Below are 16,351 nucleotides of genomic sequence, written 5' to 3'. Positions count from 1 at the left end.
TCATCCCAACTCTAAGCTCTCGGGGTTGTGCTTTTGGGTTGCTCCTTCCTCAGTATTGGGAAGTTAGTATGAGAAAGCAGAAACAAGAAAGAAGTGTCTGGGCGGTTGGCAGGAGGGTGGCTTTTGAGAAAAAAAAAAAAAATAGCAGATTCCACTTAGCAGGCCCCAGGACTCTGAATGAGTAATTCCTTCCTCAACGTCAGCACCTGAAGACCAGTCTTGGGCTCTCCTCTCTCTTCTTCTCAGAGACCCCATCTTCCCAGACAGATGCTGTCCCCTACCCAGACCTTTCCTCTAGTTACCTCACTCAGTACAATCATTCATTCATGCGACTGGTATTTATTAATCACTTACAATTGGCCAGGCTGCATCTGAGACACAAACACGAACAAAACAGACCTTCCGTGTCCTCATGGAGCTCATGGTCCAGCAGGAGAGGCTGACTCAATGACCACAGCTCCAGCTTCCCACCTCCACCCCACGGCCCTCTCCTCAGATCTCCCAAGACCAGAAAATTGGGCAGGGACAGCAAGGGCTGGCTGGACCGGGCAGTGCCTGGCTGGACCTTCCAGGAGATTCTTCCAGACAAGGATGGGAAGTGGAGCAAAGCCAGTGAGGCTGAGGCACCCTGTGCAGGGGTCAGGAGAGTTATTTGTGTCACCTTGGCCCTCTGCAAACTCTTTCCTATTCTAGATGAGCTTCCTGCCTCCCATCCGGAGAAGAGCGGCTTTGGGAGCATGTAATGCTCATGTATTACAATAGAGCTTAAACTGCAAAAGAAAAAGAACTGGAACTGTGGCCATACTCCTCTCCCCTCCCCCAGCTCTGATGGCTCCCACCTTGGCCAAGCTCAGAAGGGAGGGAGGGAAGGCAGCACTCAAGTTGTGATGCGGAGCAGTTCCCCCATCCCTGAAAAATCCTCCTGTTCTTCTCCATTACTAGAGACACACACGCACACACACTATGCAACAAGTGTCCAACCTCCATTACAAGTGTTACTAGCCATCTCCGCTGGCTGCAGGGAGCCCACACTGTAAAGGGAGATTGCATTTAAATCAGCAGTAACCACATTTTGGGATTTCTAGAACTAGCCATTTAAGAAAAAAGGGCCAGCCCTGGTGGCCTAGTGGTTAAGTTCGGCATGCTCTACTTTGGCGGCCCGGAGTCAGTTCCCAGGCACAGACCTACACCACTCATCTGTCAGTGGCCATGCTGTGGTGGTGGCTCACATACAAAATAGAAGAAGATTGGCAACAGATGTTAGCTCAGGGAGAATCTTCCTCAGCAAATAAAAAATTAAATAAATAAAAAAGAGGAAAAAAAAATGGACACCAAACTAGGGTTACCTATTTTTTATTTTGCCAAGATGTTTAAAAAGGAAAAACAAGCAATTAATTGCCATCGCCATCATTTAAAATTTTAACCCTAAAAATGAAGAAAATAATCTCAGAATTGAGGCCAATCCTTTAAACAGACTTTAGCTGAGTGAAAAGAGCTGTATTACTTTATCTTTCCCACTTCTTCTAGGCCTGGTGACGCCATCATCAGGGACCAGCACCAGTTTGCTGGTGGGCATTTGGGACCTGCAAGGCACCCCAAGGTGCCCCGAGAGGGGCCGTGGCAGTGGTGGGGGTGAGGAGGCAGCCTGGTGTCACAGACACAGCTTGGAGCTCAGCAGATCCTGGTGAGAATCGCGGCACCACCAGTTTCTCTTGAGCAAGTGAACCATCTTTCTGAGCCTCAATTTCCTCTGAAGTGTGGAAACTAGTCGCTCCTCCAGAGAGTTTCTGTGGGAATTCAGCGAGAAAAGTGTATAAGGTACCTGAATATAAGTTAGCTGATACTGAATAAGTGCTCTGTCAATAGTGCTTACCTTCCTATCAGAGGGGGCTTTCATCTGCCTGGAATGGCTTTGGCACAGCCTTTTCTGAAGGTCCGTGGGACTTCTCAACCTTCACAGGCTTTGGAGTGCATCAGAATGCCTCGGGAAACTTTTAAACGTACAGGTGACTGAACTTCACCCAGGAGGCTCAGCCTCACGAGCTTTAGGGTGGGCCCCTCACCTGTGTTTCAACAAGTTCCCCAAGCAGTTCACAATCACACTGGAGTTTGAGGATCTCTGTACTAGATAACGCATTCAGCCATTCATTCAATAAGCACGTGCCAGGTGCTGGGCAGAGGCAAAGAAGCAAACAATGCATTGTTTGAAAGGCCAGTGCCTAGCACGGGGCCCAGCGCATAGTGAGCATTTCTTAAGTAGTTATCGAATGACAGCCTTCAAGGAGGTGCATCCTACTGGGGATACGGCCACAGAAATCAATAAACAGCCACAACAACCTGTGATGAGAGTGGACACCAGAGAAAGGTTAGCCGAAGGGTAAGTAATGCTGCCTGCAGAGAGAGGTGTCCGAAAAGTCTTCCTAGGGAACGGGGCCTCTGACAGCTTGAACCATAGGCGGGGTTTACCAGCCAGAGCAGTAGATGTCTGCAAAGATGTAAGTGTGTGACAGAGCTTGATGAGGTGTGTTTGGAGCATAGGGTACCAGGAAGAGCCATGGGAAATGAAGTAGGAAGACATGTGTGTTTGGGGAGGAGAATGTGATGGACCTGCTCTGCTAAGGACTTTCAACTTGATGACAAAGCGTGTGGGGAGTCAAGAAGATTCGCAGATAGGAGGTGAACAGATTTCCACCGCTGAAAGCTCATTTTGGCGGCCATCAGTGTGGAGAATGGGATGGCACAATCAACACTGGAGGCAAGGAGAACAATCCAGAAGCTGTGGCAATAGTCCACGAGAAAGCTGGAAAGATCCACACTGGAGTAGCGGCAGTAGAGTGTGGAGGGAAGATGTTTACGTAGTTCCTTCCCATATGGGGATTCTGTAATACGTGGTCTTTTGCAAAGCTTAGGGGGAAAAAATGTCTATAAGGCTACTAAAAATAACCTTTTCTGATTGTGAAAATAACACCTATTCTTTATGAAAAATTTGGAAACTATAGGAAAGCATTCTAAGTTTGTTTACTAAGAATGGCAAAGGACTTCCTTGTAATATGACAGATTGGTGTTAAGGATTGCTGACTAACAACTTTGAGACGTCAAGATTATTCATAGAAAACTTTTGTTAAAATGTTTGTTGGATGAGACTGGTTGTTTATTTACAGTTATATACTTTGTTTATCATAAGACACTGAAGTCACCCACCAACTTGTGATAATTAACTTCCTATGACTTCCTTGACTTGAATACGCAACTCTACTAGTAACAGCGACTTAGCTTGTTTGTCAGGCAGCACCACAGCCACCGCCTTCGATACTTGCCCTTGTGGTGCCTATATCAATTTGTTCGTTCATAGATGTCATCTCACTTTATAATTATGAACACAGTTAATTAGATTTTTTTTTGAGGAAGATTAGCCCTGAGCTAACATCTGCTGCCAATCCTCCTCTTTTTGCTAAGGAAGACTGGCCCTGAGCTAACATCTGTGCCCATCTTCCTCTACTTTATATGTGGGATGCCTACCACAGCATGGCTTGCCAAGCAGTGCCATGTCCGCACCCCAGATCCGAACCAGCAAACCCTGGGCCAGCGAAGCGGAACGTGTGCACTTAACTGCTGCACCACGGGGCCGGCCCCTAATTAGATTCTTTGATGATCTTCTCCCCGACTAGATTAGAAGCTCCATAAGACATGAGAACATGCCTGTTTCTGGTCATCATTGTATCACCAGTGTTTAACACACAGCCTGGCAGGTCATGTTTTTTTTATTTGCTGAATAAATGAATAAATGTCTGATTACACATGCCATATAGCCTGTGGGGGTCACGTTGAGGGAGGAGAGCTAGAAATGAGGAAGAGGGGGAAGTGGAAGGACAGGATATTGCGCCCAGAGGAAAAAAGTCAACTGGTAATGAGGCAGTTAAGGGGTTGACCAGAATGGAGATGATTGTACAGTAAAACAATGGTTCTCAAACCGTGTTCCTGACGGATTTCAATGGTCCCTCAATGGTCTGTGAGCTGACCTTAAAGTGGCCTTGTACCACTAAATTAAAAAATTTCAGGGTTGTTCTCAATTTTAATTTTCTCAATCTTAAATTTTTATTTTATGTATTTTTCTTAACCTTCTGAAAATTGCTGTCCGTTATCTACAATAAGACCTAGTGTATTGTGGCATGTTATATAACATATAGTCAGTAAAAATTAATCTACCAATACTTCATAAAGTCCACAAATAACAAGGTGACAGCCTGTTTGAAAATACCTGGGGAAGGGGCCAGCCTGGTGGCATAGCGGTTAAGTTCGCATGCTCTGCTTTGGTGGCCGGGGGTTCATGGGTTCCGATCCTGGGTGTGGACCTACACACCACTCATCAAGCCATGCTGTGGCAGGTGTCCCACATACAAAATAGAGGAAGATGGGCACAGATGTTAGCTTAGGGTCAATCTTCCTCAGCAAAAAGAGGAGGTTGGGTGGCGGATGTTAGCTCAAGGCCAATTTTCCTCAAAAGAAAGAAAGAAAGAAATACCTGGGGAAGAGGGCTGCAGGTGGCAGGATTTGTTTTGAGGTGGCAGGAGTTGGGAGACCCCACACTAAAGCTTCCTAAGGTACCTCAGAACTGTGTTGTGGAGGCGGGGGTGCCCAAATATAATGTTGTCCCAAGAATGTCTGCATCTGACCAGAAGAGAAGTGTCAGCCCTTTTGGTAATCACATTGTCCCGCCAGCTTGGGCTGAACTTGTAGTTAATTAAATCCCAAATATTTTCTTCCACCTTTTGACTTTATAATTTTTTTGGATCTATATTCCGGACTTGGCATTTTTCCTGTTATGTTTAATTTCTGTTAGATTCCTGTCCATGAAAGCTTTGTGGATCCAGATTCTGGCAATAAGGTCCATAGGTGCCATCCATCCCCTCTGCTATGGACTGAATTGTGTCCTCCTCAAATTCTTATATTGAAGTTCTAAACCTCAATGTGACGGCAATTGGAGATAGGGTCTTTGGGAGATAATTAGGGATCTCATGATGGGGTTAGTGCCCTTATAAGAAGAGACACCAGAGAGTTTGCTCTCTCTCTCTCTCTCTCTATGCCATGTTGAGGACACATCTAGAAGACAGCAGTCTGGAAGCCGGGAAGAGAGCATTCTCCAGAACCCGTCATGCTGGCACCCTGATCTCAGACTTCCCGTCTCCAGAACTGTGAGAAAATAAATGTCTACTGTTTAAGCCCCCCTGTCTATGGTATTCTGTTATAGCAGCCAGAGCTGATTAAGACACCCCCTCTCTATCCCATTGTCTCATGACTCCATTATCCTCACCTCTCCCCTTCTTGTCATCTAGTCAAATCACCAGGTTGCACAGTTACCTTCCAGAAGCCCTCGCCTCCACAAGCTGCCCTAGGTCACACCTGGCCTCTATCTCCCCAACCTCCAACAAAATTGAATATGCCTTCCTCTGGGGTCCTCCATCCTCCGTAAATCAAGATAGGGAAGGCAGAGAGAGCCATTAACATTTAGCAAATCAATTAAAAACAGGCTCTGAGGCCAGAATGTTAGGGTTCAAGTCCCATTTCTACCATCTGTTAACTACCTGACCTTAGGCAAGTAATTCAACTGACCTGTGCCTTGGTTAGATCATCTATAAAATGAGGTGATCGCATGAGTTAATACATCTATAGTACTTGGAACAGGGTCTAGCGCACAACTAGGACTCAGAAATTGTTCTCATTATTAGTACTGTCCCAGGCAGAGTGCTAAGTGCATCATATGTAATCTTTGTATCAACCCTGTGAAGCAGGGATTACCATCTCCTTTTACAGATAAGCAGTACCCTTGTCACTCTATCACTTTATTTTATTGTCTTTAGAGCGCCTACTACCATCCCCATATGAAATTATTTACCAGTTTTCCTGTTAATTGACAGTCTTCCCAACAACCCTCCACACCTGCTAGAAAGAAAGCTGTTGGAGATAAGGGACTTCGTCTTATTCACCACAGAATTCTAGTGCCTAGTAAGTTCTCAACAAATATCTTTGAATAAATGGGTGAATGAATGAACGAAAATAAGGAATCAGGTAGAAAGATGACGTTGCTAGGCCAAAGTCACACTGCAAGTAGGTGGCAGAGCTAGGATTTGACATCAGGTCTAGATGGTTCTAGAAATCCATACTTTCTCTCCTGCTGCTTCCCAGAGCAGCAGAGATGAGCACAGTTGAAAGAAGAAGTTGGGAGAAAGGGGTTAGATTCCATTCAGCTCTGAAGCCAGAGCTTCCCCTCTTTCCCCCCGTGTCGTCACACGTCACAGCTGGTAAAGTCAACCTTGACATCAAATTACCTTCAGGACTTGAGACCCAGCTCCATCTTGCATCTATGGATGGAATGTATGGGAACTGTACGGAATTTCACAAAGTAAAGAGAGAGAGCCTCGTGCTATAGGAATGGCCCCAGTCCAGGAGTCCAGAGCCCCAGGCTCTAATCCTAGCTCAGCAAGTCAACTAGCCACTGGGAGAACACATGTAGATTGCTTAAACTCTCTTAACCTTTCTTTTTCCTCTTTTTTTTTCATTTGTGCTGATGGAATGATTTTACTTACGTAAACTCACAAAAAAGGGAACCTGCTTTAGTACCACTTAATTGTCAGAAAGGCTACCTTGGCATTAATCATACTTAAATTTTTAAATGTAGCATTTGGCAGGAATTCTCCAAAATTTAAGCGAAAATATTATGCTGAATGGCCAACTAATTCATCTACTCTGAGTACATTTGGGAGTACATTTTTGGGAAGAGATATAAAATGATTTTTTCTGATAATGACACCAAAGTGCAGTTCTAGTAAAAATTTTTATTTTATGGTTAAAGTAACAGGTTTGTCATATTTTCACTTAACATTTTGGATATTCTTTTATAAGCTTTATATGCAGAATGGTGGCACTGCAGCCCTTTCATTGGACTTTAGTTTCTTCCCCTGTAAAATGGGGACAATCATTCTTACCTCACAAATATGGTGAGCAATTCACGTTGGAATAACTTGTGCTGAATGCTTGGAAGAGAATGTGATACATAGTAAGCTTTCAACAAATGGTGCTTGTATTAGTTATGTATCTCTGCAGAACACATTACCCCTAAATTTAGCAGCTGAAAACAACAGACATTTATAATCTTGCAGTTTCTAAGGCTCAGGAAAAGAGAAGTGGCTTAGCAGACACCAGTCTCTCTCAGCATCTCTTTATGAAGTTGTGGTCAAGTTGTCAGCCAGTGGCCTGGGGCTGCGGGTATCTCTGGGCTCAAACAGGGCTGAAAAATCCACCTTCAAGCTTCAATTCTTCACTGGACAGAGGCTTCTGTTTCCCACCATGTGGGCCTCTGCACAGGGCTGCTCACAACATAGAAGCTTGCTTCCCCAGAGTGACAGATTCAAGAAAGAGAGGGAAAGTGGACACCCAGGATGGAAGCCAAAGTCATTTATAACCTAATCGCAGAAGTGGCATTGCTTTACTCCTGCCATATGTTAATCTCAGTGTAACGTGGAAGGAAACCCACAAGGTTGTGAACGTCAGGAGGCAGGAACCCAGGGGGCCATCTTGGAGGCTAGCTACTATGGTATTTATTATTATTTCTTCATCTGGTTAAAATTCAGTTCCCACTTCTAGAGCTTCCCATTTAGTAGTACTGAAGGGGCCATCAAAAAGCCAGGTAATTTTGATACTGGTGGTCTGCAGACATCGGTGAATTATCCAACAGAGAGATGTTCAGAATGTCAGCAAATAAGAGAAGCCAAAAGATTAGGAAAGAATTTTATGTTTGGCATTTTTGAAAGATCAAAGTAGTCACAATGGGAAAGTTCAGAACTTTGCTGGACTTCCGTGCCTTTTCATTGTTTAATTACACATGTGGTAGGGAGGAGGTGGGGTCAGTGGTTTCCAATGTTCAGGGCCCAGTCTGGAGCACACACTTTGAGAACCACTGTTCTCCGTCTAAATTCTATCTCCTGGACTAACCTTCCTTCTGTCTCCCCGTTAGCACCTGCCCCTGCTTCTGACCCCTCTGCCTTTCTCTCCTTGCTCCTGTTAGTCTTCTGTGCTGGCCTCTCATCCACAGAGAGTATGAATGTAATCTTATCCTCAGGCTGCAGAAGAAAGGGTGAGTGGGTGGAGTCCATCCACAGCAGCTTCTTGAGTTGGGAGATTGTGGGCACTTCTCCAGCCCACACCAAGGGAGGCCAGGCCAGGCATCCTGGGAACCAAAGTTTTTTTCACGTGTTCTGGTCAGACAAGCTTGCCGCTGCCTGATGACTCACTGCATTGCCCAGGGGCTAGACCCATTTCTACTTTTTCCATCTCATTTTTGGATACATTTCCTTCTACCTCTTAGTCTGGCTTTGTCATTCTTTGTTTTTTCAAACTTCTTTTGTATTTTAAATTTCTAAAGGTAATACCCGCATGTGTTTAAAAAACTAATGGGTAAAACCAATATAGTGCACAGTAAATTTCCTTCCCATCCTGGGCCCGCTGTCTCCCTCTACAAAGAGAACCACTGTGGATGGTTTCTTGGACATCCTTTCAGAAATGTTCAATGACTTTATAAATATGTCTCATCCCTACTCTCTCTCTGTTACACATGAATTGGACAAAACTCTATGCACAGGTCTGCAACTTGCTGTCTGCACTTGGCAAAACATCCTGAAATTCTTTCCTCATCAACATCTATACAACTACAGGATTCTTTAAATGGCTGCAGAGCATTCCATTATCTGGATATGTTATCACGTATCTGATCGGTCCCTTTTGGATGAATGTTTAACCTGTTCATTTTGTTTTGGCTTGTGCAACAGTGAACATAGTCACATGTCTCCACATACACGCGAGAGAAAATCTGATAAATCCCGAAGAGTAAAATAATTGGTTAAAGGTTACATGCATTATTTTTCTGCTTTTTCTCCCCAAATCCCCCCAGTACATAATTGTATATTTTAGTTGTGGATCCTTCTAGTTGTGGCATGTGATATTTTTAATTTTGGCATTAAGCCAAAGATCATGGGCCAGTCTCCATTGACACAGTATTTCCTCACACTTTCACAACACTGAGTATCATTAATCTTTTGGGTGTTTTTGCCAATTTTTATTTTTTGCCAATCTGATGGGTAGAAAACATCTTACTTTATTTTAAGTTTATTCATGTAATTATGAATAGGATTGTGCTTCTTTTCATGTTCATTAGTCATATATAAACTGTTTTTTTCCTGCCAGCCGCCTGTTGCTTCTTTCGTGATTTGATTTGAGGCTCGCCATGACTCCCTTTCCCAGCCCCGCCCTCCGTCCTGCTCAGTCCTCTACTGCCACCTAGTGACAGGGGTGGGATTGACCACAGGTCTCACTGACATTCTAATTGCCTGCTCCTCCCAGGGGCTAAACTCTGTGCTAAGATCATGCCCTGGGTTCCTAGACACCTGGTTTAGCAAATAAAAATGCAGGATTTCAAGTTAAATATGAATTCCAGATAAAAGGCAAATAACTTTTTAGTCAGTACATACTTATACTAAAAAATTGCTCATGGTTTACCTGAAATCCAAATGTAACTGGGGGTCCAGTAACTTATCCCCCAACCCTATTGCAAACCTTCCAGCTAAATCCGGGTCACCAACCTCACCATGCCTTACCTCCTTTGTTCTCAGCAAGTTCTATTGTACCACGTTCCACGCCAGCAGTTTTCAAAATGGTAGTTGCAGGTGATCCATGAATCTTTGTGGTTAAGACCTTGGCTCTTGGTTTGAATCCTGGCTCCAACCACTTTGGAGGCGTGAAATCTTGTGAAAGTAACAACCTCTCTGGTGCCTGTTTCCTCATTAGGAGAATAAGGATAATACAGTATTTTCCTCATTGGGTTGTTTTGATAATTTCTTTAATTTTAATTTCTTCTTTTTGAGGAAGATTAGCCCTGAGCTAACATCTGCCGCCCATCCTCCTCTTTTTTGCTGAGGAAGACTGGCCCTGCGCTAACATCCGTGCTCATCTTGCTCTACTTTATATGTGGGACACCTGCCATAGCATGGCTTGACAAGTGGTGTATAAGGCTGCCCCCAGGAGCCAAACCGGTGAATCCTGGGCCACCAAAGTGGAACATTCGAACTTAACAGCTGCACCACTGGGCTGGCCCCCATTTTGATAATTTCTAACATTAAAGCAACCATTTATTGACCACTAAACACTTTATACTTGTCGGTTCCTGTTATTATTATTATTAGAGTAAAAAATATACAGCAATTATAAAGACATTATTTAGACATACAGAAGATAAATACTGGGGAGGCATCCAGAAGAGTTGAGGGTGGCTGCCATTGGGGTGGCACCCTGGGGTGGAATGGGAGAGAGTGGGATAAAAGACTAGTCTTTTTAAAAATGAGTTTACTGTTTAACTTTTAAAATCAAATGCATGTATACATTACTTGAATGCGTGCATGCATTACTCAAAAAAATTTTTTCTTAAGTTTCATGACTCAAGCACAGAGGCAGGAGGGCTCAGAGCTCTGATGCATTTTTCTGTGATCTTTCTTCTGCTCTCTTCCATGTGTCAGCTTCCTTTGTAATAACAAAGTAGCCACAGCCCTTCCAGGCATCACATTAGCACATATAACCACCCAGAGCAGGCTTCTTTCCCTACCATTGCTCTAAAGGTCTGGAACAAGAGACTGTCAAGACCTGGCTGCAGGGCCACATTGTGACTTTCATGGACCCTAGACACTTTTGCCTTCATCGGCCCCATCCTCCATTAAAAATAAATAAATAAAATAAAAAATAAATTATATTTGTTTTTGCTGGTTTGCTTTTGCCCATCACCAGGAAAACCAAACACCGAGACAATGAGATTGCAGCAGAGAGAGAGTTTTAATCACAACGCAGCCAAGTGAGGCAGCGGGAGAATGAGTCTCAAATCTGCCTCCTGGAAAATGGGGGCTCAGGGATATTTATGAAGTAGAGGGCAAGGTGGTCTGAAGGGTGGAGACAGATGACGGGAGGTGAGGAGAGGTGCGGTAATTGCTGATCTGCGCAAGCATCGTCAGCCTCCACGCCTCTTCACAGGACCCATGTTCACAAAATGGTGGTGTTAGCATGAGCTGAGGGTGGAGTTTTCAGCCTCTTGACATCAAAAGGTGACTTATTGCACATCTGCGCAGGCCCCATTGATGGGTTGGTGGTCTCAACCAGCCTGAACTGGACAAGGGGGTCCTAATTCCTATAAAACGGCTCCAACACCCATTACTGGGGTGACCCAGGCACCAGAGAGATGTTATCTATGGGAGTGAAGTGGGAGTCAGGTAGCATATTGCCAGAGCAGCACAGTTAACAATGGGTGGGTGAACAACTAAAAGCTATAATCAGTAACTGCAAAAGAAACTTTAGTTACTGGCTACCTAGTCATCAATAGCTAACTGTTCACAGGTTTCCTGAAGATGAATATATTAATATTATATATCACGTTAGTCTGTTCAGGCAGCCATAACAGAATACCACAGGCGGGGGGGCTTAAATGGTGAGAGCTCTCTTCCTGGGTGCAGATGGCCACCTTCTCTGTGTCCTCACGCAGCCTTTCTTCCATGTGGACCTGGAGAGAGAACTCTTGGTGTCTCTTCCTCTCCTTACAAGGACACGGGTCCTATGAGATTAGGGTCCCACTCTTATGACCTCACTTAACTTTAATTACCTCCCTAAAGGCCCTATCTCCAAATACAGTCACATTGGGGATTTGGGTTTCACATACGAGTTTGGGAGGGACACAATTTAATCCATAATGTATATTGAAGCATCTTCTTTAACCTAAAAGTTCATTTTTTTTCCTTTTGATTTAGTAGAAATTAAGACATTTTCATGTGCCCTTATAAAGGTTGCTGGCCCTAGGCACTGTGCCTCCTATGCCTGAGGAATACAAGTTTCTGCTTGAGTGATTTAGGATCAGATTCACAGGGTTTTTTAATTTAATCACTTGGAAGACTAGGGTGAGATGGCGCTGGTCAGATTATGGTGGGAGTAGAGTCTATCCCACCAAGATGGAATTTCTGCTATACCATGGGAGAGGGCGTGGGATGGATGCCAGCAAAATAATGGAAACATCCATTTCAGAGGTGAACAATTTACAGGAGAAAAAGCACAACAAATCATCAATTAGCATATGAAAAGATGCTGGCTAGTGATCGAGGACAGGAAAAATAAGACAAGAATGAGAGATTTTTTCACCCATCAAATTGGCAAAAATTTAAGTTTGATAGTATTCAGAGCCGGTGTATAGAGAAAAAGGTGCTTCAGTATATTGTTGGTGGGAATTTAAATTGGTACACCCTTTTCAGAGGACAAGAAAGTAGTAGCTATCAAAATTTTAATTGTGCATACCTTTCATCCCAGCAATCCCATTTCTGGGTATCTGAATACCTAACATAGGAAAACATGAGGACTATTTGCACAAAAAAGCGTGTGCAAGGATATTGTTGCAGCATTGTTCATGACAGCAAAAATTTGTAAGAAGCCTTACAATTCATTGATAGTAATGTGGTTAAAGAAACTATGCTAAAATACATACTATGGAATATGGTACAGCAGCTATAAAAATAAAGTAGATCAATATGTACCGACATGAAAAGAGCCCCAAAACATATTTTAGACTGAAAAAAAACATATACAGATATACATATATATACACACACGGAACAATCTCATTTCTGTAAACAAACCACATTATGTTTCCAAATATAAATTTTTAGATTTGCATTGATATGTAAATATAATATATATTCTACATAGATATACCTTGTATCCTTATATATGTATATTACATATGTTGTGTACATGAGGCATAATTGTGCAAATAAAAACATCTCAGAAGAACACACAGCAATCTGATATGGTAGTTTTCCTCTGGGGAGGAGAGCAAAATTTAGTGGAGCTGATGGGGGCTTTTGTGTTATCTACATTGCTTGAAAATTTTTTACGTCAAGCATTGTATTTGTGGGAGATCATATCTGCCACCCCAAAGTGTGTCTCCTTGGCTTAATTATGTTTAAGAACAAAAGACTCAGAGAGAAAATTTGACCTTCCCCCTAACTGGCTAAAAGAATTTAAGACAGAAGGCCTGTCCCAGGAAGGAGCTATCACCATAGATAACTCTAGGTGTGATGGACAGGAAGGCACCTAGCAAGGCCCAGTGAACATTTGTTTACCAAACATTTGCTTTTTCATCTCCATGTGAATTGCCTTCCTCCCACTTGAAGTCCCAAACCACTGTCCCCAACATCCTCCTTTGTCTTTAGCTCAAGATGGTATTTAAGGTGGTGGTTTCGGCCATTTTGGTGAGTTACTCAGTTTTCCTGGATTTCTCCCATGTGTACGTCATTAAGTTTGATTTTCTCCTGTTATTCTGTCTCACGCCAATGTAATTCTTAGATCAGCTAGAAGAACCTAGGAGGTAGAGGAATGGTTCTTCCTCTCCTACCTATTCAAATATTGTGCAACATATACATTAAAAAGTAACAAAAAAGTAACTTGCCTAAGGGCACAGAGCCCTTCCAGGGCAGAGCTAAGATTAAAGCCCAGACCTGTGTTGTCATAGACCCAGCTCCTTCTGTTATTCCCTGTTCACACTACCTCTCTGAGTTTGCCTTTCTCTCAAGAGCCCTTACCTCCCCCCTCATTGCTGAATGTCTCTCACCTTTTCTTCATCACCAAATGTCTTCTAATACCACAGTTGCCCAGCTTTCCCCCTGCCCCATTAGCCTCCAGTCCCTCCATTCTCCTCACCTCACCTTGCTGAAACTGCTTATAAAAACCCTGCTGTCAGGCTGGGGTTACTTCATTACTGGAGGAACTCTGAGGGCTAAGACAGCTCAGCACACAGGCCTGCCCTGCCCGGGCCTCTGACCCTCGGTGATGATAATAAAAGAGCCACTGCAGCAGCTCTGAGCCTCTGCAGAGCCCACTCCAGATTGAGAGCTCGGAGAGTTATTTCATGTCTGTAAAATGACTCTCCAGGAAGGGGTAGATAACGCTTTCCTCAAAGGCTGAGATCAAAGAAATTCATGCACGTAAACGCACATTATAAAATGGAGACTGCTACAAAACCGTTGGCTGTCACAATTTCTTTTTTTAAAAAACTGGTTTGTTTTGAAAAGGCAGTACATGCACAAGGAAAAACATTCAAACAGCACCAAAGAGAAAGAGGTGGAAAGTAAGCCTCCCTCTCTCCCCCTGCAATTGAGTTCTCTCCTCCACAGAGGCAAACATTTTCTAGATCATCTTCTTGGCACCAATCTTTCCAGAGATTTTTTTTTTTTTTTGAGGAAGATTAGCCCTGAGCTAACATCTGCTGCCAATCCTCCTCTTTTTGCTGAGGAAGACTGGCCCTGAGCTAACATCCGTGCCCATTGTGGGGGCCTGGAATTGGCCACCCCAAGATATGTCTCTTTGGCATGATGATTATTTGGGGCTGGTTACTTTGCAGACAGGAAAGCAACTGAAAAGTAAAATTTACTTACCCTTTGTAAGAGACATTTACATTGTAAAGCAAATCTCCATCTGTAAAGATATCTCCCTCTGTGTACCAGGAAGAAGGGGAGATGACCTAATCTCTAGAAACTCTTAATCAATGGGGAAGGCAAGGACTTAAATCTGCATTTGTTTATTGTGCTTGTCTGGTAACCTCTTGTAACTGACTCCCCCCACCCTCAACATCCTCCTTTGTGTTTAGCTGGATATGATATTTAAGGTGGTGGTTTCAGCCATTTTGGTTAGTTGCTCAGCTTGCCTGAGCCTCTCCCATGTATACATTGACAAATAGAAATGGCAAGCAATAGGATATATTGGTGTACATGAGGAAGCCATTTGGTGTAAACCTAATTCGGCCTGACTTTGCTTTTTTCCAAAAGGGCCTGACTGTGGCCATTGAGCACGCACTGTATATCTGCTTTAAAACATTTACTATGGCAAGAAAAAATGGCCTTAAGATAAAGGTGCAACTTCCCCCCGCAATGGCATTTCCTTAAGGATAAGCATCTTTCCTTAGGCTAGGAACTGATTGCTGCACTCACCTTTGACCACCCAGTTCACCTGTGACCACCCGGCTGGAGACAAGAGACCTGCCACCCTGCTGTGTTCACCAAGACAGCAGACCTATGTGCTGTTTCCATGAATCGCTGTGCCAAGAGAGCAGTCTCGCGACTATTGTAAAAGGGACATTTCAATCCTATGTGAAACATCCTTTCTGGGGGTATATAACCACTCTGTGCACCCCACTTCTTCGGTGCCCTTTCTTACTTCCGGAAGAAAGACCCTGGGCCATGGTCCTCAGATTTTAGATAAAGCTTTGTTTAATTTTCTCCTGCTATTCTGTCTCATGTGAATTTAATTCGTTCTCCGGCCAGAAGAACCCAGAGAGGGTAGAGGAAGTGTCTTCCTCTACTTTACATGTGGGACGCCTGTCACAACATGGCTTGACTAGTGGTGGGTAGGTCCATCCCCGGGATCACACCCGGGAACCAGTGAACCCTGGGCTGTGGAAGTGGAACACGTGCACTTAACCGCTGTGCCACTGGGCTGGCCCCCAGGGATCATCATTATATATACAAACATATATGTGTGTTGATACATCCATATTCCCTTTTGTTTTTACTCCAGGAGTAGTACACACTGTTCTACATCTTGCTTTTTTCACTTAATATATCTCAGACATCATTCCATATATGTACATAAAGATCTGCCTCATTCTTTGTAAGGGCTGCATGGTTTTCCAACTCTGATGCTTTACCAAAATGTGTTTAATTCATCTCCTACTGGTGGACATTCAGGTTGTTTTCAGTCTTCTGTTTTTTCAAACCACGCTACAAGAAGTAACTTTGTTCAATTGTCTTTGCCCACATGCGTGAAAATTCTGGTGGGACATATTCCTAGAAAGGGAATTTCTGTGTCAGAGTAGTTGCATTTTAGACTTTTGACTGATAAGGCCAGTACACTGTAGAAGAGCACAGCCTGGAGCAAAGTGCTGGCTCAGCAACTTATTGGTTGGGTGAACTTGGGCAAGTCCCTTAACCACTCTGTGCCAGTTTCCCCATCTCTGGTAGCACCTCCTTCACAGGCCTGCTGTGAAAACTCAAGGAGTTAATACACAAAGACTGCCTAAACAGTGCTTGCCACGCCAATAAACACATATCATTTGCCTTACAGGGAGAAACGCAATCAGGGCCACAACTCAGCATTAAAACTTCAGTTGAAAGAGTAACGCTGAGCAACTTTGTCTAACGTTTTTTAACAGCTTTATTGAGATATGATTTACACACTGTAAAATTCACTTGTTTTAAGTGTACAATGATTTTCTAGTAAATTT

At 43.6% G+C, this 16,351-nt stretch overlaps 1 long non-coding RNA gene across 1 annotated transcript; it reads right to left on the bottom strand.

Annotated features, from left to right (window-relative positions):
- Positions 1 to 1,337: 1,337 nt before the first annotated feature.
- LOC139083996 (uncharacterized) lies at positions 1,338 to 2,026 on the bottom strand. The gene is made up of 2 exons (XR_011541238.1): positions 1,874 to 2,026; positions 1,338 to 1,787 (listed from the first exon to the last, which is right to left on the bottom strand). It is a non-coding gene; the product is annotated as an uncharacterized lncRNA (long non-coding RNA).
- Positions 2,027 to 16,351: the final 14,325 nt, after the last annotated feature.

The sequence above is a fragment of the Equus przewalskii genome, chromosome 6 (genome assembly GCF_037783145.1).
Source record: "Equus przewalskii isolate Varuska chromosome 6, EquPr2, whole genome shotgun sequence".
NCBI lineage: Eukaryota > Metazoa > Chordata > Mammalia > Perissodactyla > Equidae > Equus > Equus przewalskii.
The sequence above is the reverse complement of the archived record's forward strand: the minus strand, read 5'-3'. Positions and strand labels throughout refer to the sequence as shown.